This window comes from Canis aureus, chromosome 6 (genome assembly GCF_053574225.1).
Source record: "Canis aureus isolate CA01 chromosome 6, VMU_Caureus_v.1.0, whole genome shotgun sequence".
NCBI classification, from domain to species: Eukaryota; Metazoa; Chordata; class Mammalia; order Carnivora; family Canidae; genus Canis; species Canis aureus.
Window position 1 is genome coordinate 77,845,186 of NC_135616.1, and position 23,005 is coordinate 77,868,190.

At 40.2% G+C, this 23,005-nt stretch overlaps 1 long non-coding RNA gene and 1 pseudogene across 8 annotated transcripts in view; one reads left to right on the forward strand and one right to left on the reverse strand.

Annotated features, from left to right (window-relative positions):
- Positions 1 to 2,163: 2,163 nt before the first annotated feature.
- LOC144316459 (uncharacterized) overlaps positions 2,164 to 23,005 on the reverse strand; it is a 167,877-nt gene continuing 147,035 nt past the window's right edge. The window contains exons 7-10 of one of the 8 annotated variants that reach the window (XR_013382433.1): positions 6,546 to 6,840; positions 6,073 to 6,175; positions 5,397 to 5,541; positions 2,164 to 4,160 (exon numbers count right to left, since the gene is read on the reverse strand). This is a non-coding gene — a long non-coding RNA (uncharacterized LOC144316459). Of the gene's footprint in view, positions 4,161 to 5,396; positions 5,542 to 6,072; positions 6,176 to 6,491; positions 6,841 to 23,005 lie in introns of those variants that run through there. The other 7 variants (XR_013382431.1, XR_013382432.1, XR_013382426.1 and 4 more) reach the window with 7 other exon arrangements.
- Positions 11,123 to 11,593, forward strand: LOC144315290 (large ribosomal subunit protein uL23 pseudogene; annotated as a pseudogene).

Sequence of the window (23,005 nt, forward strand, 5' to 3'; positions counted from 1 at the left end):
CCAAGCTGTTCCTCCTGCATTGCTCTCTCCATCTCATCACATGAGCAACTTCTAGTTGCTCGGTCTGAAACGTTGCCTCTGGTGGCATTATCCACTCTGCAAGGATATTCTGCTAGCTTCTTCTGGGATGAGTCATCGGAAACCAACCACGTCAGGGGCGCTTCAGTGGCTCAGTGGGTTTCTCATGAGTCCTGGGATTGAGCCTTGTGTCGGGCGCTGCACTCAGTGGTGAATCTGCTTGAGATTCTCTCCTTCTGCCTCTCCCCACTCTGCTCTCTCTCCCATTCTCTTAAATAAGGAAGGAAGGAAGGAAGGAAGGAAGGAAGGAAGGAAGGAAGGAAGGACGGACTTCCCACCTCCCAGAGCTGCCAACCTACTGCAATTGTCATCTCCCACCCAGATAACTCCAGTAGGCTCCCAACTGAGCTCTTGGCTTCCAGGCTTGCCCTTCTAAAGAAGAGTCTTCACACAGCAGAGTGAAGCTTTCAAAACAGAAGTCAGATCACAGGACTCCCTCCAGTGGCTCCCCATCCCACTTAGAGAAAAGACCCGAGCATCTACCATGACCTCCAGGCATTCTTGGATTGGCTCCTGCAACCTCTCTGACCTTATCTCCTCCTCTCTTCCCCACTGCTTACTTCACTTCAACCCCACTGACCTCCCTCCTGTTTCTTAGACGTACCAAGCACACTTCTGCCTCAGGATGTGTGCACTTGCTATTCCCTCTGCCTACAAGGTTCTTCCCATCGTGCTCTCTTCCTCACTTCTAATTCCTTTTCAAATCCCATCTTATCATGGCGTTCTTTCTTGGCCATTCTACATAGGAGAGCCAATAGCTCCCTACACATACACACAAACACACACACACACACACACACACACACACACACCCCTGACTATTCCCCGACAACCTATTCTACTTTACTCCATAGCCCTTACCAGCATTTGCCAGTATGTGTAAACATCTGTATCTGTCCATATCTGTGTCTGTATCTATCGTTTATACTTGTCTACTGCCCTTTTCTCTCCACTAGAATAAAAATACCATGTGACTGGGCTTTGGGGCTGTTTTCTTTGTTGCTGAATCCCCAGCTCCTACAATACAACAGCCGATAAATGTTTATTAAATGGATGAATTTGTGGTTTCCTGCCTTGTTAATTTTCCCCATTCTCACTGGTGTGAGGTGGGATCTCATTTTTGTTTTGATTTGTATTTCCCTGATGGCCAGTGATGCAGAGCATTTTCTCATGTGCGTGTTGGCCATGTCTATGTCTTCCTCTGTGAGATTCCTGTTCATGTCTTTTGCCCATTTCATGATTGGATTGTTTGTTTCTTTGCTGTTGAGTTTAATAAGTTCTTTATAGATCTTGGAAACTAGCCCTTTATCTGATACGTCATTTGCAAATATCTTCTCCCATTCTGTAGGTTGTTGGAGAGGATGCGGAGAAAAGGGAACCCTCCTGCACTGTTGGTGGGAATGTGAAATGGTACAGCCACTCGGAAAACTGTGTGGAGGTTCCTCAAAGAGTTAAAAATAGACCTGCCCTACGACCCAGCAATTGCACTGTTGGGGATTTACCCCAAAGATGCAGATGCAATGAAACGCCGGGACACCTGCACCCCAATGTTTATAGCAGCGATGTCCACAATAGCCAAACTGTGGAAGGAGCCTCGGTGTCCATTGAAAGATGAATGGATAAAGAAGCTGTGGTCTGTGTATACAATGGAATATTCCTCAGCCATTAGAAATGACAAATACCCACCATTTGCTTCAATGTGGATGGACCCGGAGGGTATTATGCTGAGTGAAATGAGTCAATCAGAGAAGGACAAACATTGTATGTTCTCATTCATTTGGGGAATATAAATAATAGTGAAAGGGAGTAGAATGGAAGGGAGAAGAAATGGGTAGGAAATATCAGAAAGGGAGACAGAACATAAAGACTCTTAACTCTGGGAAACAAACTAGGGGTGGTGGAAGGGGAGGAGGGCGGGCAGTGGGGGTGAATGGGTGACAGGCACTGAGGGGGGCACTTGACGGGATGAGCACTGGGTGTTATTCTGTATGCTGGCAAATTGAACACCAATAAAAAATAAATTTACTATTAAAAAAATATAAATAAATAAATATATACATACATACATACATACATACATACAATGGATGAATTTAAGGCTCCATCCCTCCTGGGGTGGGGTACTCTAGGTTCCTTCTGGCTCTCTCCTCCCAGTGTCCCACCCCTTCCATCCCCAAAACCAAGTCTCATTCAGTATTTATTCTACTTTGTATCCCAAGTACCCAGCACGCTCTCTAGTATATCTGGCCACTCAGATGAGACAAAGGAGGGGCTTCACTGATCCCTGCACACTTCTAAAATACAATAATCACTACTTCCACCAGAAATAACTCCTTTATCTTCTAAGCCCACTCCAGGTTCACAGCTCTCTCTCATTTACCATTCTAGTGCTGAGGATACACTGACCCAAGTCACCTCATGCAAGAAGATGAATCATAGGCCACCTGCCCCATGCCGCAGCCCAAAGTCCACCTTATCTTCCCGGTCACAAAGGGTACCAGTCTCCAAAGGGGACCAGAGACAGATGTACTGTGAGGTTAATGAAGCTTACATAACAGGGCTCCTTAATGTCAAAGACAACATCTAACGTCCCGTGCTTAATTTTCTATTTATAATATTTGAATTTTTCCTCTTAAAGAAAGCTGCACTAAATCTTTAATCTTTTTTTAAGATTTTACTTATTCATGAGAGACACAGAGAGAGGCAGTAACATAGGCAGAGGGAGAAGGGAGAAGCAGGTTCCCTGTGGGGAGCCCGATGTGGGACTCATCCCAGGACCCTGGGATCACGCCCTGAGCCGAAGGCAGACACTCAACCACTGTGTCACCCAGGTGTCCCTAAATCTTTAAACATCAAACACCACAAAACCTGGACAAGGTGGGAATTTTCCTAAAGCAAAACGGAACAAGAAAATGTAACTCGTCACTCTTTGAATATGCATGTATTGGGACCTTCTTGCCTCCCACCTCTTTAGCCACCCTTGTACGCATCAACTTCCTACTTCAATTCCACCTTGTTTGAAAATGCCCAACCTTGACATTTTTGAATCCTAGGCTGACATTGTCTCTTTTCTCTTCACTATACATAATTTCCATTCTTATTTTTTTCAGACCTGTTTAGCAAACATTTCTTAAAGTTTTGCTTCATAAAATTTGATGATAATTGTTATTGTATTTTCAGGATTCCCTGTGATGGACTTTTCTTATTCACTGAGTCATTGCAAGTTTCTTTCTATTGTTTTCTTTTCCTCCTCTTACATTTCTTTTTCTAATGTGTAGGCTTGACAGTCAACTTCTCTCCGTGGAACCTGTGATTTATTGAAGAGGCTACCATTTGTCAGCTTTATCGTTCTTTCTCTGGACTGCTATTCACTGTTATGTTTCCTTTCAAGACCTGACACAGCACTTGGCATTAGAGGCACAGGATGAATAAATGAAATGTAAATCTAAGGAAAATTACCTTTGAATGGCATATGGTGCTTGCTCCCGTCAGGAGTTCAAAGCTGCCTGTTCATTCATAAATTCACGATCCCCAAATCGTACTATTCATAGTCGCACCCATGACGGAAAGTTGTTATAAATTTAACATTTATAGAGTGAAGGCTAGGACCTGGATTGCCCCATGGACTTCAACTAGGGTCAAGCAACTCAGAGAATTCTCAATTTCTTAAAAAGATTTTTTGAAAGAAGAACTACAGATCTCCAGAGTAAAAGGCACTTAAATTTACAAAGTTAGACATTCAATCAGTCAAAGGGCTTCACAGAAATGGATCAAATGCCCTGACATCTAAAATGTGGGATTTCTGGTTGTCCCAGCATTTTATATCCCTATAAACTGTCTTTTAGAACATGATCTGTATTTTAACCAACTGATTTTTGTGGGATCTCAAGAGGGAAAGACAAGTTAGTTCCACAACTTACAAATCAATACAAAGAACTTCACATAGAGCTAACCTCACATTAGAACTGAAAGATCTCATGTTTAATAGGTGCACAACACATTTCCCTGAGTTTTGAGTGTTGCATCCCCTATGTTCCATCTTCTTGTCAGTTTTCCAGGGTCTCCAGTTTGCTCAGAAACAGCTGAAATAACACACACAAAAGAATGAGAGAGTTACTTCTCTCTGAACCTTCTCTCCAACTGAGGATGGGGCTAATGTGAAGGGGTGAGATCTTCGCTAGAACACCTTAGATTTTGTTCTTCCATTTCTAACTTGAAAATTGTATCACTTAGAGTCTTGTGGGGATGATCAGTGTGAGGCAGACTGTGCCTGCAGAAACAGTTTGTTTCATTTTTCTCTTTAATTATGTACTGTAATTGCTGAATATTAATCTCATCCTTTTTTAAATGATATATGGACAGAAAATCGAATATAGAACTTAGTATTAAGAGGAATATTCCCTTTTTAAATTTTTTCTACTACTCCTTGTGGGTAAAATCAAGGGGAATTTCTCAATTTGGTTCTAATACTACCTGAATTCCTAACTCTTACTAATACTCCTTTTTAATAAAAAGAATAAACCTCAGGCTCGAAGCCCTGAGCATGTCACATTAAACTAGTTAAACTTCAATGGCATGTGTTACTCTATTGACTGTAATATCTTCTACTTAAGGAAAACAATATTGGTTTTCCATTTACGGGAGTGATTTAAAGTTTCCTTTTCATTAAAATCCATGCAAACTTTAAAAGTCAGTTTAAAATAATATTAAAAAAGTAATAGATATAGGGCGAAAATACCGAATATTGCATGGGAATGACTAAATTTTAGGAAACAAAAGAATGAGAAAATGGCATTATTTTATCGAGTCCTTTATTAAAATATTCTTTACCTGGAATGGGGAGGATTTTTGGCTCCTCAAATTTTCCTGACAACTTGCACTTTTTTGTTTTCATGTTAGCATACCTTTTTTTTTTCATGTTAGTTAGTCTTTTTTGAGGGAGAGCAGAAGCATTACCTATCAAATAACTATCAAATGGAAGGTGCTTTGGTTGTGGTTGATAAGGAGGCAGAGGGCAGCCCAGGTGGCTCAGCGGTTTAGCACTGCCTTCAGCCCAGGGCATGACCCTGGAGACCCGGGATCAAGTCCCATGTCGGGCTCCCTGCATGGAGCCTGCTTCTCCCGCTGCCTGTGGTGTGTGTGTCTCTCTCTCTCATAAATAAATAAATAAATAAATAAATAAATAAATAAATAAATAAATAAGGATCTTTTAAAAATATCTTTCAGAAAAAATAAAGGATAAGGAGGCAGAGTATACTGGGCAGCCATGGTTTTAGGGAGCAGAGGTAATGGAAGAGCCAAAAGGGTGAGAACCTCACATCTTGTTCTCCAGGACCTGGTGCTGAGCCACCTAAGAGTGAAGAGATGATAGGCAGTTTGGGAATAGGTATCCCAAAGTAGACGCCTAGAGATCAGTATGCCCTTAGTAGCAGGAAGACTTGAAAATAAAAAGATGCCCCTTTCCTTAGCGGAGAGAAAAGAATAGCGGCATCAAGACAACTTCTGATTCACTGCGTTGCTCTCAACTATTCATCTCTTAACTCTCACTCCTCTTTGACCCCCCTATACTCTAAATAATTCCCTCCCTGACAGCCTTCCTTGCCTACATGGACCAGGAAATCCCAGTTGTTAAACCTCCCCTCTACATTCCAGGATGCCCTCCTAAAACACATAGGTGATTGGTAATCATCCCCCTTTGTTGCCTATGTGCTCGCTCATCTCTTTTCTCACCAGCATCCCATACACAGTATCCACCTTACAGAGCGCCCCCAACCCCTGCCCTGCAAAATCATCACAGAGTTCATCTGGTAGAGGGGGCAAGGTGGGGGGATGTCAATACAAATTCAGCCAGGCTATGACTCTGACAATAAAATGCAGATTGATGGTCTTTTAGACAAAGTGAAGCTGGTTGGTTTGCCACAGGTCTAAAGTTTAGAGATGGAGAACAGAGTTTAGACAGCAGGGAGAGAATTTTAACCGAGTTGGAAGACTCACTGAGACATCAAAACATCAGTTAGTCTTTTTCTTATCAGGAATTGTTTTTAGAGTAAAATCCAACCATCTGGGGGTTGTTTCAATGAGCTTTGCACTCCGACACCTAAAAAAAAATAAATCGGTTACTAATTAGAAGTGTTAGTTGAACACTCTTTAAAAATTCCTTCCAAAATTAATGAGGATGTATAGTGCACAAAGATGCACAGAGGGAGACAAGCAGCACCAGGAGACATCTGAACATCGTACATACGTGCAGCTGGTAAACAAGTTCACGACATGCATAAAAATGTCGATGGGGGTTATAACTTGTGAGAGCACCTCAGAGGGGCTCTACACTTCTGAGCAAAATCTTTAAAACTTGCCACAGACTTTCAGGTCTATTGTGATATTAAAGCAACTCACTATGCCTGCATAAACAGTTCATTTCATTTTCTCTTTAATTATACATTGTGATTGCTGAATATTAATCTCACCCTTTTAATGTCTATTTTTGTCTGGCACTCAGAGTTTTCATAAATTCTTCAAATTTGAAGCAGAGTCATCCAATAACATGCCACTAGTCCAACTACCTCTGGGTTGTTCACAGTCCATATGAATAGGAGGCACAATGGCAACAAGGGGACCTTGAACTCATGAAGTGTTTTATGAGTGATTCCCATTTCCAGAAAAAGTATAAATTTGTTTTCCAGATCCACTCTCTCTCTACATGTCCGTGATGAAAGAGGCAGGCGTTCTTTTATCTTACTGAGAGCTTCATTTTAGGGAAATCTAGAAAACAGAAGACAATTTGTAACAATGAATTTATGCTTCCCATATTAAATCACATTATAAAGTAAATTCCTGCACTAATCAGAAACCATGTAAAATGAATGTGGCTATGAAGATCACGACACTACTGCATGCTAATTCACTCCCAACCACAGGGCATCTAAACATGCCACGAAGCAATTTTTTTCTGTGCATTTATTAACTGCTAATAATTTACTTTTTCACTGAGAATATATGAACATTTCATTCTGGTGAGTTCAGCTATCGTGTAGGTCCTGAGGTTTACCCTCCTCTTCTCCTCCACTGCCACATATAGAAGTGTCCATGGACCCAGTACCAAGCAGTAATGCAAGAAAGGCTTCTGGGTGGGTGCAAGGAAGTTCTCTAACAGAGCACACGATCAAGAGGAAGGGGTATAGAGTATAGCAGAGTCAGACAGCTAAGAGTAACAGAAGGAATGGCTGAAAGCTTTTTTGAGTCTAAACTGTATGTCAGAGAAGAGGAAAGCTCATCTACGCCTTAGAATATGCAGACCACTTTCCAAATGCTTGGTTAAGTTCTTTGCAGTCTTTAAGGATTTGCAGACATAGTACTTTCATTACTAATAAATGGTTTGTATAATTAAAATAGTTTTTTAAAAGCCTTTTGAATTTCAAAGCACAGAGAATTATCCTCTGCATGATCCCAAATCAGAGCATTCAGAGAATAAGGCTGCATGTCAGGGCATAGATCATGTGCTTTATGATTGACTTAATCCATCTTCATATTTCCCTCTTCTACTTACTCCCAAACTGTATTGATCTTCTCTTTCCCAAAGCAAGTTACCCAGGTCCAGATCAGGCCTGTGTCTGCCAGTAACAGTTTCTCTAGGAGACAGTTCTATTTAAAATGTTTCATAGTCTTCCAGTTATTTGTTCATTGTTAGGGATGGTGGGAGAGACTACAATAGACAGGCAGCCTCAGCTGGCTTCTGGAAGTAAGGCTAGATCTGGTATTATTAAAAAGGATAGATGGTATATTCTATGCCCTATGGAAAATAGTTTGATAATACATCTTGACCCAGAACTTATTAAAAAATCCATTACCTTTTTAATTCAAGTTCATAATGCCCTTTAGAATTTCAATTTAGGCATTTCTTACCAAAATAATAGGTAGCTTTATTTCTGAACATGGGAAATGGAGTCTCTCATATTGACAACTCTCTAACACGAGGGTTATTCACTTACTATTGACAAATCCATGTTCTTACTCTCCACAAAAAAAAAGGGGTGGGGCTCATCTTTTCCTTAGGAGTAGACCTTAGATCAACTTTGCCATTTCCTTGTGTTAATCTTACAGCGGTGCACGAGTTCTATTTATTGCGCTGTTAATCTTTGCCTAACAGGACCTGGCTCAACCCCAAAGACTGCTCGTAAATCTACACCCCGAGGACAGTTTACTTTCAAAACAACTGTACACAAATATTGAGGAAGGATAGTGTTATGCATGTACCCTGGACGGGTATCATTTCATCTGCATTATCAGAGATGGTGAGTAGCTGTGGGAGACCCCAGTGGCTGCCTCTCGCTGTGCATCAGAAGCAGTGACCAGGAACCAGACACCTGCTCCCCTCTTCAGGACACACAAGACAAACACGTGCTCCATTAAAAATAACACCGCTCTGCTCTGACATGTTTTCTTCCTCTGCGCCTGGTTTTAAAACGCGCCTGTATTTGTGATGTTGGGCATGTTAAGCTATCATGTTACGGCTCTACAGTAAGCTCCCTGGAAGGCCTACTGGTAGGCTGGCACCTGGGTGCAACCACTCAGTGCTGCTCTGGCCTCTTAAGTGCAGGCCTTCCTCACCCATTATATTCCTGAGTCTTTCAGGTTCCTTCTTTGGTAACGGACTCCCCTTGCTCATAGCTGTGGCTAAAAGCAATTGAAGGCAATGCCAAGCCTTCCCTCTGTCCCGTACTATCTACCATCTGGGGGCCAGCTACTGAAGGCCTTCCAGAGTGGGTCGCCAGCCTTCTTTTAAAATTTTATGCTAGCAGAAAATTGTTTGTCTGACTGCTGGGCGTTTTCATAATTGTTCTAACTGACCCAAGGAACTAGTAGTTTATCTGGTCAAGAGACGCGGAATGACTACACAGGCTTTTGCTTCTTATTTCACACTACTGTGGGCCACAAATTCAACAAATGTATGTAGTCAGCCAACACATGATTAGGATTTTTGGCACAGCCTGAAACTCTTCAAAAGGCTTCGATCCTTCACAAGCTTATTGCTATTAAAAAGAAAGCATCAAAACAGCAGGTACAGGTCTTAGGAGATTCTAGAAAACATGTAAATTATTTAAATGAGTGTAGCAAAAAATAAAAATAAAAAATAAATGAGTGTAGCAGTCTGGGGGGGAGGGAATTGGGAAAATTATATTTTATAAATACAATATTAAACTCTTTTTCATTTCTGGGGTTTTTAAGAATGGTCAGTTGTCTTTCTTTGTGGTTTAGCACCAGTCTTTCCCAGGGGGGTAACAGTAAAGAATATTTCCCCACAATTTCCATTTAGCATGAGTGCCCTAGGGGCAAGATCAATGTCTTTTTGGGAGGGAGGGAGTGCTTCAGACAGTTAGCACTTAGGGATACATTAGCTCATCTCAAAGGTTCATCATTAAAATGGTCAGAAAAAAAAGATAAAGTACCCCTTTGCCTTAATTTTTTTCTTCATCAGTGTTCTCATAATGTTGCACTATTACTACTGCTATTTATTAAAGAATGTGGTTTTCAACAAGTTTTTAGCCTTTTCCATTCTTTTTCCTTACAAATGTCCTTTTATTGTTGTTGAAGTGCAATCACTTACTTCCCTTCTAAGAAAAAGGAATTTAAGAAAATTAATGGAGTTATGTTTTTCCACTGTTTTTTAAATATTTTATTTAAATTCAATTTGCCAACATATAGTATAACACCCAGTGCTCATCTCATCATGTGTTGTTTTGCCACCATTAACTCAGAGAATAAGATAGTGAGAAATTTCCCAATAACTCTCTAGAGAAAGTCAAAAATAGGTAAGGTGCGCTGAGAGTAAATCTAGCTAAATTTAAAGGAGGCTTAAAGAATGGAAAACAGCATGGGGAGGAGGAAAACAGCAAGGACAGGGCAACCAGAGGTGGAAAGATGGCACGGCATGCTAGAGAGACTGGGAGAGGTTCTCAGGTATCAGAAAACATTTTTTATTAAACAAATATGCAAGACTAGCCAAACAGTTTAGAGGATAAAGAACATTCAGCTTCAAATTTCTGCGGCCCTGGAATTTAATATGTGTGCTATCAGATTTAGGAAACTAATAAAAAGGCAATTGACCAGCATTAAGTACAATGCTATAAATTGCTTTAAAACTGAATCCTTAGTTCAGCTAAAATAGTCTAGCATCAACATGAACAATTTAATTGGCAACATGGTAAATGCTGTGAAAGTCAGAAATACTCGTGCATATTGACAAGGAATACTTGGAAAGGAGAATGTAATTCGAAGACATTTCTTTAGGGTATCTTCACAAAGCATTCAGCAATACCAGATCTCACAAACCCAATCAAAACATTTCAGTCTAGGACATCCCTAGGTGGCTGAGCGGTTTGGCACCTGCCTTCGGCCCAGGGCATGATCCTGGGGTCCCGGGATCGAGTCCCACATCAGGCTCCCTGCATGAAGCCTGCTTCACCCTCTGCCTGCATCTCTACCTCTTTCTCTCTGTGTGTCTCTCTCTCATGAATGAATAAATAAAATCTAAAAAAAAAAAAAAAAACATTTCAGTCTAACCAATGATTTGAGTCATGGTACTGACGGCACTGTTGTAGGGTCTCCTGCAGCCATGTCTCAGAATCAGGGGCCCCAACGTCTGTGCACATGAGGATTGAGGACAATGGTATAGATGAGTCACGTGCCAGGTGGCTGAGAGGACAGTAGCCACAGCTAACTCTTGTATAACATTACTGTGAACTAGGGGCTCTTCTCAGCACTTCATATACCTATAAGCTCACCCAGCTGACCTAACGGCTCCATAAGATATATTTTTTTATTATCCTTATTTTCCCAAAAAGGAGATGAACCTCCTATAGATTAGGTGGCTTACCATGTTCACACAACTAGTGAGCACCAGAGCTGGGATGCAAACCCAGGTAGGCTGGCTTCTGGGTGTGTGGTCTTTCCCGCTAGACCATATTGCTTTTGACATTTGTCATAATCCTTTCCTATAGCAATATATCTCTGGAAGCTAAAGAGTGAAGAAGACCCTTTCACGAAGATGGCGCCAAAGGCAAAGAAGGAAGCCCCTGCCCCTTCCGAAGCCGAAGCCAAAGCAAAGGCTTTGAAAGCTAAGAAAGCGGTGTTGACAGGTGTGCACCGTCACAAAAAAATGAAGATCTACACGTCACCTACATTCCGACGACCCAAGACCCTGCATCTCCAAAGGCAGCCCAAACATCCTTGAAAGAGCACCCCCAGGAGAAACAAGCTTGATCACTATGCCATCATCAAGTTCCCCCTAACTACTGAGTCAGCCAAGAAGAAAATAGAAGACAACAACACACTTGTGTTCATTGTGGATGTCAAGGCCAATAAGCACCAGATCAAACAGGCTGTGAAGAAGCTCTATGATACTGATGTGGCCAAGGTCAACACCTTGATCGGGCCTGATGGAGACAAGAAAGCATATGTTCGACTGGCTCCTGACTATGATCCTTTGGATGATGCCAACAAAATTGGAATCATCTAAACTGAGTCCAGCTGGTGATAAATCTAAATATAAATTTTTTCACCATAAAAAAAAAAAGAGTGAGGAAGATAGGGGCACCTGGGTGGCTTGGTCAGTTGAGCGTCTGTCTTGGCTCGGGTCATGATCCTAGGGTCCTGGGATGGAGCCCCAACATAGGGCTCCCTGCTCAGTGGGGAGTTTGCTTCCCCTCTCGCTCTGCCCCTACTCTTTTTCTCTCTCTCTCTCTCAAACACATAAATAAAATCTTTATTTAAAAAAAAGAGTAAGGAAGATAATTTTTCATTGTCCTACTGACTTGCCCTCAATGCTACTCTTTATTGAAATTAATAATTAAATGGTTTACTTCACTGACAAATACTCACTAGAACGCATTAATGAGAAGTCTTATTACTAGCACTTTTTTCTCCAAAATAAATGTTAAATGCTGTGTGAAATGTATGTAAGGTAAGTTAATCCATAGAGCAAATGTATATAATGAGCTAAAGCAAATAAAGTGACATTTTATCCATTTGTTTGGGTCAATTACAGTTCTGTATAATTTACCAAAATTATGGGAGAAATGGAAGATGGAATAGAAAAGCAATTTCGCCTTTATACTGATAAAACATTATGTTTTCCTCTTTCTTCTAATCAAATCTGAGGTTATGTATCAAGCCCATACCCTACTTTATAATCCATGTATTTATTGTTCCTCAAAACCATTCTAATGTACAGCTAACAAGTAACTTTTATCGCAGAGGCTGAATGTTGAGACCCAAGTTTCCAAGAAGGAAAGGACCATCTGGAATAAATAACGTTGCCACCATATTATCGTCATGGAAATAGCAATAAAAACCAATATTAGAAACATCAATAAATGTAAGTTTTCATTACTATTTGTCAAGGATTATGTAGGTATCATTTCAGGTAACCCTCATAACCATATTACCTAAAGATACTATTATCCTTCCCATATTTTACATGAAGGATTTTATTCAAAATCACACAGATAATAAATGGCAGAGGTGGATTTAGAGCTGGGAAATTTTCCTGGAGAGTACAGGCACTGAGTACCAAACTCTATTGGGTAGTGAATGGTGTGGGCTTTGACAGTGACTGACCTGTGTTGGGATTTGGCTGTAGCATTTATTAACTGGTAACCTCAGATAAATCTGAGTCTTCACTTTCTAATCTACAAAATGAGGACAGTAATAGCTACATTGCAGTGTTGTTGTGAGGATTAAATTAAATGATGTAAGTAAAGCCTATGGACACCTAGAACGTCCTCAGTAAATAAAAATATACCATTTATTGAATGTTTATTATATTCAGACTTTATGCTAAGTATTTTACAAACATTATTCACTTACTCTTCCACTAACTCTAAAAGGTAGCTTTTATTATTTCTACGTTATAGAAAATGGATTTATAGAAGCTATTCAATCAGCCCAGTGACACAGCAAGTGAGGGGCAGTGGAAATATAAGTCCTGATCCACACTGGTTATGTGGCACGGGGTCACTCTACCAGGTAATATAAAGTTCATTCTTTCACAGGACTGCTGGCACCGATGCTGGGAACCACCACTGCAGATGTAAATTTACCTGAGTTGACTCCTTCCTGTTTGTATAGAGATTTCAGTATAAATATCAATATCTCCACCCTACCTACTGCTGGAGACAATCCTCCTTAGGTCCCTCATGCTTCTGCACATCTTACAAAAGAAGCATTGCTTCCTTTCTTCTGGATGATCTTTCCAAGAATGTTTGCATAACAAGTAACTTATGAAATCAGAGACAGTGCTTCCCTTCAGGGGAAAAGGAAGATTTGCTTACAGGCAGAAAGAACGAAATAGTGTCTCCCCCAATGAAGCCAAGAACAGGCATGCTTACTGCCCATTAGAAGAGATGCGGATTCCCCAAATTTAAGGTCCCTCTCCTGTAAGATAACTCATTGTACGTGGGGGTAGTTCCTGGCCCTCTTCACATTGCCCTGGGGGCACAGAGGTGTCTGGGAACCAGCACAAGAAAAACAGTGGTTATCTGGTACTTCTATTGATATGAATAATAAACTTTCTTTTGACTCTAACCCAGGAGTCATGAAATTGTAGCGGCTAACTTGTTGGCTTGCAAGTATGGTAACATCTCCAACCCTCTGCAGTTCTTGAGAACCTTCTCGTCATCCCATCACACCCTAGAAATATGAGCTCAGTAAAAACAGGCTCTGGTCTATCTTGTTCACTGCGACATCCACAGTCATCTGAAACAGAGCCTATTCCTAGTAGACGCTATGTCTGTGGACTCCTGTACAATTAAATCAATTTCACATTAGAATGTTTTTGACTATTTTTATATTATTTCTAAAATAAAAATCTAATGACTATCTTTGATCATCTGTTCCAAAAATCATGTAAGAATGTGGAATTTTTACCATATGACTCATTATTTAAGAACTTAGGCGCAATGTGACTATACTTAACACTATTGACTTGAACACTTAAAATTGGTTGAGAGAATAAATTTTATGTTATGTCATTTTTACCATAGTTAAACATTTAATTTTTATTAAATAAAGAACTTAAACACCCCCAAGAAGTAATCTCTTTTTTTTTCTTTGAAGAAATCTCTTTACTATTGCATAGATCTTTGCCCAGAGATGTAGCCACATCACCTGGTACTGTTATCACCCACACCCTCCCTGTGACCCCTGAGCCTTTTATAATAAGGACTCAGGAAGCACTGGCTTCACTAGAAAACACCCTAGATCCTCCTTAGGGCTGAAACATTCTTCCCTATTTTTCCACTGGTCACCTTGCTCAGGTCTTGCTAGCTCTCATCCTGTTGTCTGTGGGAAATATGAAATACAGGACTTATGGAAAATATGTAATATGACATATGGAAACTCACTGTCAAGAGAAGAGTTCACTGGGGATCCCTGGGTGGCGCAGCGGTTTGGCGCCTGCCTTTGGCCCAGGGCGTGATCCTGGAGACCCGGGATCGAATCCCACGTCGGGCTCCCTGCATGGAGCCTGCTTCTCCCTCTGCCTCTGTCTCTGCCTCTCTCTCTCTCTCTGACTATCATAAATAAAAAAAAAAAAAAAAAAAAGAGAAGAGTTCACTAAGCAGCAAATATATGCTTCACTCTAAGCAGGGTGCAAAATGAATCAAAGCTCACCAATACACCACAGACTTTGGGACATACTGCACAGCTTTGTTAACTGGATAGTAACTGGTAGGCATGAGCCTACCTGGGAAAGGATGTAGGCAAAAAGACACGCGGAAGGGAAAGATAATGAAAAAGAGAGAGCTCAAAAGAAGAATCTGGGATAGCAGAAAAGTCAAAGAATTTCATCTCCCTTTCTCAGAGGTATGAGTTTACTCACTCTGCTGTAAATACTAAAATTGATAGGCATTTAAAAAAATAAAAATTCCAAAGTGGGCCGTTTTCCCACTGAGTCCATATCTCCTTGGCCTCATTGCCTAGCTTCTCCAGCCATCTCCAATGATGTTTCCTGTGTTATTCTGGTAGGGCTGCCATTAAATACCACAGGCCTGGAGCCTTAAACACTAGAGGTTAATTTTATCACAATTCTGGAGGCTGGAAGTCAAAGATCAAGGTGTCAGCAGATTTGGTTTCTTCCGAAAGCTCTCTTCTCAGCATGCAGATAGATGGCTGCCTTCTCACTGTGTCTTAAGGTGGTCACCCTCTATGACTATATTGTCTGTGCCTAATCTCTTATTAGGACACCAGCCATATTGAATGAAGACCTCGTTTTTTCCTCAGTTAACTCTTTAAAGGCCCTATCTCCAAACAGTCACATTCTGAGGTACTGGAGGGTATTTGTACTTGAACATATGAATCTGGAGGGATACAGTTCAGCCCATACATTCCCAATCAGAGTGACTAAGGAGTCCAGGTCCAGGCCTGGGTTATAGGCAGGCCTGTAGCACCTGTCAGAGTCTTCCTTCCATACAGATCTACTGCAGGTGAATTTTTTTCCCTTCTCTTTTCTGTTTCCCTATTTTTGAACTGTAACACATGCACCTAGATTGTTCTCTAGAACTTACTCCTTTAACAATTTCCCCTCCAGATCTAGCATGGGCAGACTGTCTCTCTTGTACTGAATACAATAAATGCAGATAGGTCCCATCATCTGCAAACACCACTACTTTTTCAGTCATCCTAAATATAAGCTGAGATAAGCCCAAGTTACTGCATATTTTGTTTATGGCTCTCTTCTAAAATGACTTGGATACTGAATGGTTCATGAGACAATCTAGATCTTAAATGGTTCATGTAAGAAATATTGCAAAATTAAATTTCTATCTAAATTAATAAATCATTCTGATAGGATAATTTAAATTTAGATTTATTAACAATTAAGCTAACTTACTGAGACATTTTATGGAATTGAAGATAACACAAGCCCAGCTATAGCAATGATATTATTTGCTATTAGCATTAGAATAGAATTTAGGGAAGCTGATTCCTTTATAAAAAAAAAACAGTTTGCAGTCACAAGTATCAATTAATAAAGACTTGTGATCAAGTTGATGAATTTACCAGTTCACACATATATTTTTTACTAAGTCTGCCTTCATCTGGGAAGCTCAGATAAATAAAGGAAATTATTGATTTTTTTTCTCTTCACATAGCATAAAATGTAGACTGGTTATTTGAAGGGAAGAACAGACGATACTCTGTATGTTCTATTATGTAAATTAATTATGTAAACTGTCTAAAGGAATTATACTGATGTATTTAATAATACTGCATCTTGGGATACTAAGTACTTAATGGAGGGGAAGAAAGAGTGAAAAGTGTGAAATATATACATAATGCCTTAGTTCCATTTGAGTAATCATGCAAAACAGAGAAAAATAAGTGCTATTAATTTTCTTAGTGTAATAGACATCCTTAAAATTAGTTTTCTTCTTAAGTAGCTAAGATATTTCTACTGCATTTGTAAATAACTTACAATTTTACTGGGTTGGGAGCAAGGCAAAGGGGAGAGTTGCAAAAGTTCCAAGAGACTTTGAGTTTCTGCCTTCAGGAAGCCTACTTCCCATGGTCTCCTGAACTGGTTTATCCCCTCTATCTCACCCTATAATGTATCCTGTTCTTTGTTAGGTGTTCTCTCTCCCCCACCCTTCCTGAAGGCACCACTAAAAAAGTGAGAGTTTTTGGAGCCAAAGAGACTTTTTCCTGAATCCCAGCTCTACCACTAGGTAGCTTTGTGACCTTAGTTAAGCTATTTAGTAACCCCTCAAAATTTTACTTTCCTCACCTGTAAAATACAAATAATAAAATAATTCTCAAAAATTATAGCATCCTTCTTTTTTTAAAAAAATTTTTACTTTATTTTTTTTATTTATTTATTCATGAGAGACACAGAGAAGAGAGAGAGACAGAGGCATAGGCAGAGGGAGAGGTAGGCACCATGCAGGCAGCCCCATCTGAGACTTGATCCCGGGACTCCAGGATCACGCTGTGAGCCAAAGGCAGACACCCAATGCTGAGCCACCTAGGCGTTCCTAAAATTTTTACTTTAAATGTAATGTTCCATGACCTCCAAAGGTTTTGTCCAATACATCACTTTCAATTATTCAGGAACTGACCATCCCATTTATGGAGTGTTTTAAATATGTAATTTCTTCCATTTACTTTGCTTCCTGTTTCAATGTCAATTCTTCCTGTATCATATATCTTGTTAACTTGAAATATCTTGCTTATAACACAATGTTATAATAAATTTCATCATTAAGGAAGCATGTCAAAAGTAAGAATGACAGGGGGATCCCTGGATGGCTCAGTAGTTTAGTGCTTGCCTTTGGCTCAGGGCGTAATCCTAGAATCCCAGGATCAAGTGCCCCATCAGGCTCCTTGCATGGAGCCTGCTTCTCCCTCTACCTGTGTCTCTGCCTGTGTGTGTGTGTGTGTGTGTGTGTGTGTGTGATGAATAAATAAGTAAATAAAACCTTTAAAAAAACGAACAAAAAAAAAAGTAAGAATGACACTAATGAAAATGAAAAAAAGTAAATTACAGAAAGAACCAATTTGAACTACCCATCAAAGCTCTTCTTTTCTCTATGGGGCATTTGAAGATATTTTCATTTTCACTGAACATTTATATAGTTGCTGACTTACATGACCTAGACCCAAGAGGAACTCTGGTCTCCATGGATTCAAACGAGAGAGTATCAATGAAGCTGTCAAACACTATTCTCACTCCAGGTGCAGAAGCTAGATAGATCCACACAAACCAACAAGCAGCTACAATGCAACCAACCCAAGAAATGACCTTGTTTCCCAGCATCACTTCAAGATGGCACATGGTGGGGTACAAGACAAAGAACAAGTGTTAAAGGGATTGTGACCTTCACCCAAAAGTAAAACCAATTCCCTATGAAATGAAAATTCTTAGCTGATGGTATAAGTAGCAGAGAGGAGCCCCCTACTGTCTCAGAATGCTCTCTTCCCAATAGCTGTGGCTCCTTCCCAGGTATTGGTTGACTTTTTTTTTTTTCCAGGTATTGGTTTCAAAAAAAAAACCTTACTTTTTTACAATTTTAAAATCAAATATCTGTATTTTATTACCTAAGTAACTCATGCTTAGTTTATATGCCTCTCGTCTTAAATGTAGGCATCTTGCGCTTATCTCTAAAACTGATGTTATTGTGCTTATTTTATGTATCAGGTGAAGAAAGAAGTTCTTCCACGCAGAAGCAAACCTGTCTGAGTCTTGCTCAGAGTTGGTAAGTAAGGATGAAAGAGCTCCCCTGTGTGGTAGGCCTTCACGCTCATCATAGGAAGACATTCAATGTAAGGTCGGTTCCTCTGCAAACTAACCCAAAAGGCTTAGTGGCCAAGCTAAACAATTTCTTTAAAAGACACTTCACAACACAAACCCTCAGTATGGTGCCATAGTAGCAGTCCAACACAACACGCCATTGAAGTAGTGTGGTCTACAAAGGGGAACTGGCTGGAGCTGGAAGGAGCCTGAGTTATCATCCCAGGTCCATTATCTGAAGAGTGGCTGACCTTGGAGAAGTCAGTCACTTTGACACCAAGCCTTCTTCTAAAATAATGAAATCATGGAAATTGCCCTCTAACTTACATTGGTGCTCTAAGTGAAAATGCAATAACCTTTGGGAAAATAAGTTAGACTCTAAGGAAGAAAAGAGCTCTGTAAATCCAGAGTTCTAATACAATTAACCAGTATATATTGATGTTATCAGATACAGGTTAAGTAAACAAAATCCTGTACCTGGCACCATCTAGGATACCTTATGAAAAGGGTTATAGAGAGTCTTTTAAACTCCAGATGAGTTGAAATGACCTGAAAGTGTCTCAACAGAGTTAGGAGTTATTTTTCAAATTTGTATTTAAATCCTATTAGTTAACATATAGTATAACTTTGGAGTCAGAAAAAAAAAAAAAAAAAAACTTTGGAGTCAGGAGTAGCATTCAGTGATTCAACATACACACCCAGGGCTCATCATAACAAGTACCTTCCTTAACACCCAGCAACAGAGTTTAAAGAGTGATAGGATAAAGTGCAATACTTATGAAAGAGTCACAAATTCCAGATGCCCAGTAGGAACTATACTCTAAATTCTCCACCAAACATGCAATTTCCTCACTGGGAGGGGAACAAAAAGGGAACTCAGTATATACTTGATTGCTTTGCAGCTCTTTACATGAAACTCCCCAATTTCCAGGCTGATGTATTTAAGACATGCTATGCACAGTCTGGTGCCATTTGGGGGTTTGAAGGAGCACTCATTAGAGGTACTACACCATCACATTCAACCCATTATTACACAGGGAGCATCTTCTTTACAAGTGGTGCTTTGGCATAATAGGATAATATAATCTGGCCTAGTACAAGACTTGGCAATCTTTCAGAAGTCGGGGTGCTAAATTGCCAACCAAAGGCATTGAGGAAAGAAGGATTTCAACTAGAGAAAGCAACAAGCATGAGGAAGATCCCACTGCTCAGAAACACCTCACTAGTTAGAGTTTCATTTATATCAAATGTTCTCCTTTTGAAATATAAATATTCCTTAAGAAGTCACTTTGATCAGTTCCATTTCTGGCTTGCTATAGATGGATCCCAAACTGGGAGTTTTGCTCAGGGACTATGGAGTGAGTAGAAGATCACTTGGAACATGAGTCACTTTGGAAGCAGTCTGACCTGAAGAGCATAATACATAGGGACTCATGAACAGCCAAAGATAACAAGGAAAGGAGGCACCAGACAGAGGAAGGGGATATCGAGCCATGGGACACATACTTTGCTGATCTGGCAACGTTTCCTGGTACAACCAGCCAGGGACCACAGAGAATAATTCCCCGTGACTCCTTGGTCTCCAGTGCAATAGGATGCAGACTCCTAATATGAGGACACAAGGTTAAGGGTTCAAAGGCATGGGCTTGGGTCTCTCAGAATGAACTATCCACATTTCTTCCATCGGTCTCATCCTATACCTTTGCCAGGTAGAATGGTTTAGATTTGTTTCTGCCGGAGCTACCTGTGTGGCTCTGTGGCTGACTGTCTGCCTTTGGCCCAGGGCATAATCCTGGGGCCCTGGGATCAAGTCCCACATCAGGCTCCTCACAGGAGGCCTGCTTCTCCCTCTGTGTCTCTGCCTCTCTCTGTGTGTGTCTCTCATGAGTGAATATATAAAAATCTTAAAAAAAAAAAAAAAGAAAAAAAGATTTGCTTCTGCCTACCTTACTGGGGTATTCTAAGAACAAATGATTGGAGTTCTTTGTGAACCACATTTGGTGCCAAAATCTGAACAATGCTAGAAATTTTAAATAAGTGAAAAATCCCATAGGTGACCAAAGTTTTTGTAACTTCTTCTAATAAGAGTAGGCTGCTTATGTGCATGTTTTTTAAGAAATAAGAGTCTTGATGCCTACAAACTTAATGTTCCTAAAAATATAAAATTGTCCTGTGCCCAGTAGAAAGCAAAAATAATTTTAGTAGAGATCTAGAACTCTTTCAGAGTAGTTTAAGAAAAGGTGAGCGGTAGCATAGGATTGGTTACTCCAAGCCAGGTGGATCCCTAAGATAATATTCATTAAGTCATATAATCTCCCCAGCAACCCAAAAGGAGACTGCTATTGGGATGCCCATTTTATAGGCTAGGGGACTGAAACATAAAGAATATCTGCTCTAGGCACCATAGCCAGTATATACTGAAGCCAGGATTCATTTTCCAGACAGTGTACCTCAAAAGCCCACACTCTTTACAAGGAGTTGGCAGACTTTTTTCATCAAGAGCCAGACAATAAATATTTTCAACTCTGCAGGCCGTATAGCCTCTGTCACAGCTATTCCATCCACCATGGCAGGGGGGTAAGCAGTCATAAAGATGTAAATAGGCCTAACTATATCAATAAAGCTTTCTTTACCAGAAAAAAGGCAGGTGGATGACGAGATTGGGCCTGTGGCTGTAGTGTGCCAACCCCTGCTCTTAACCCGTTTATGACACTGCCTCTTAGAAGGAATATATCATTTCACTCTGAAAACCTGAAATCCTTTGGTTGCTTCCGTATTTGGCACACACTGACCTCCTTGCTATCCTGTTTAGTAGCTCAGGATGATGACACACTGAAAATATATGCCTCCCTTTCACTGAAGCTTAGGTTTTAGCAGTTACCGCCATTTGGGGTATCTATCAGGATATCCTGTAATAGATGTCTCTGAAACTGAAGCACGGAGGCTAGATTCCGTACCTGCATGGTCCTCTGAGGCTCTTAACTAGCAAGGAAACCCACTCTGTGGACTCAAAAAGCTGCCCACGTAGAGCATCCAGCTTGGTTGTTAGGGTGTTTGTTTCTAAAGATCAAGCGACAATGTAATGCCATCTGCTGATCCAGGACAGATGTGAGGATAAAGTCTAAGCTGAAAACATTCCCGGAGAACTTAAACTAAGATCAGAGGCATTTCCACCAGGCATGTGGCAAGTCGGAGTTTGGAAAATGTGCTGTCTTGTAGGAAATCCGTGTCCCCACTGAGCTCCCCACCTTTGACACTTTACAGCTGCAATGGGAGGAGGTCACATTTACAAGTAGTGTTGACCTCGTTGTCAAGGGAAGTAAAGCAGATTTGGTTCCACTCTCCATCCCTTAACCTGACAGGAGGGAAAGGGCTTCTGCAAAAAATCATGAAGCCGACCCCAGTGTGCTTCCTGCAATTTGGCGTTGTATATTTATATCCCTATTCTTTACTACTACTTCTTCTTTGAAGATGGTTGTATTTGTTTTGTTTGGATGCTGCACTATATGCCCAAGTGTCAGAGAAACCAGGCATTAACAATGAAGTGTTCATGCTGATAAACTAGCCAAGATATTGGCTAATCTACTTTCCAATTCACCTGTTCCTAAATCACGATATTAGTATTCAAGTGTTACAGCTAGGTTGGTGGTTTTATTTGCCCTATTCACATTCTATTCCTCCCTCCCTCCCTCTCTCCCTCTTTATCTCTTATTCACTACCTGGTTACCTTGTTTCTATAGCTACTAATAGCAGAGCTACCCTCGAAACTATAATGGAGTTTGCCTCTCTCATTCTTATTTTAAAGAAAATAGAAAATTGAGTACTTTAAAACTTAGTGAATTCCTTTTAATTGCTGTGCTTCTGATGGAAAAATCTACTTCACTGTGCCTGATTTTCTATCATTTGAAATGGGGCTGCCATCATATCCACATTTAGACTATGGGACGGATAAAGTTATCTTTTCTTGAACTGAATTCTGGAAAATAAACAATTGTTCTCATTTCCAACAGAGACTGGTAGACGATGAAACCCACATGTATTTGCACAAATCTTTCAGATATCACTCTGAATTAAGGGAAAATATGTGATAGTTTGAATTTGGCAATTTCAAATTCCAATTAAATGTTCTTTTCTCTTTTTAAGTACCACTATATGTATTACAAATAAAAATGTCCCGTTTTTGCCTGGAAGGCAGAAAATAGTTTAGCAAATTTATGGTAAAGCAAATTTTTTTCTATCGATCAATCCCTAGAGGGGCATTAACTACTCTTAAGGGAGCTTACCACAGAAGATGGCATAACAGGCGTACACAAAAGACAGAGTAAGAATGCTGAGGAGTGGAAGAGGAAATGGAACACTTTAACATTACGTCCTGGTCATACCAAGGTCCATTGACCCCGTATTCATTCCAGATAATTAATTTACAACACATTAAACCTCAATGTGAAGAAGGCTGTTCTGCATCAATTGCATAGGAATAAAAAGTGTTATTGATTTAGGATTTCTATTGTATCGTGTACTGACAAAAACGACGACAACCCAGTTTTATCTCAAAGACAGAACAAATCTCTGCTGAAGGACAGAACTGCTAAGTAAGTGCGCTCGAATACACTTAGCCGAGGTAACACTGCCTGAAAGGAGTTC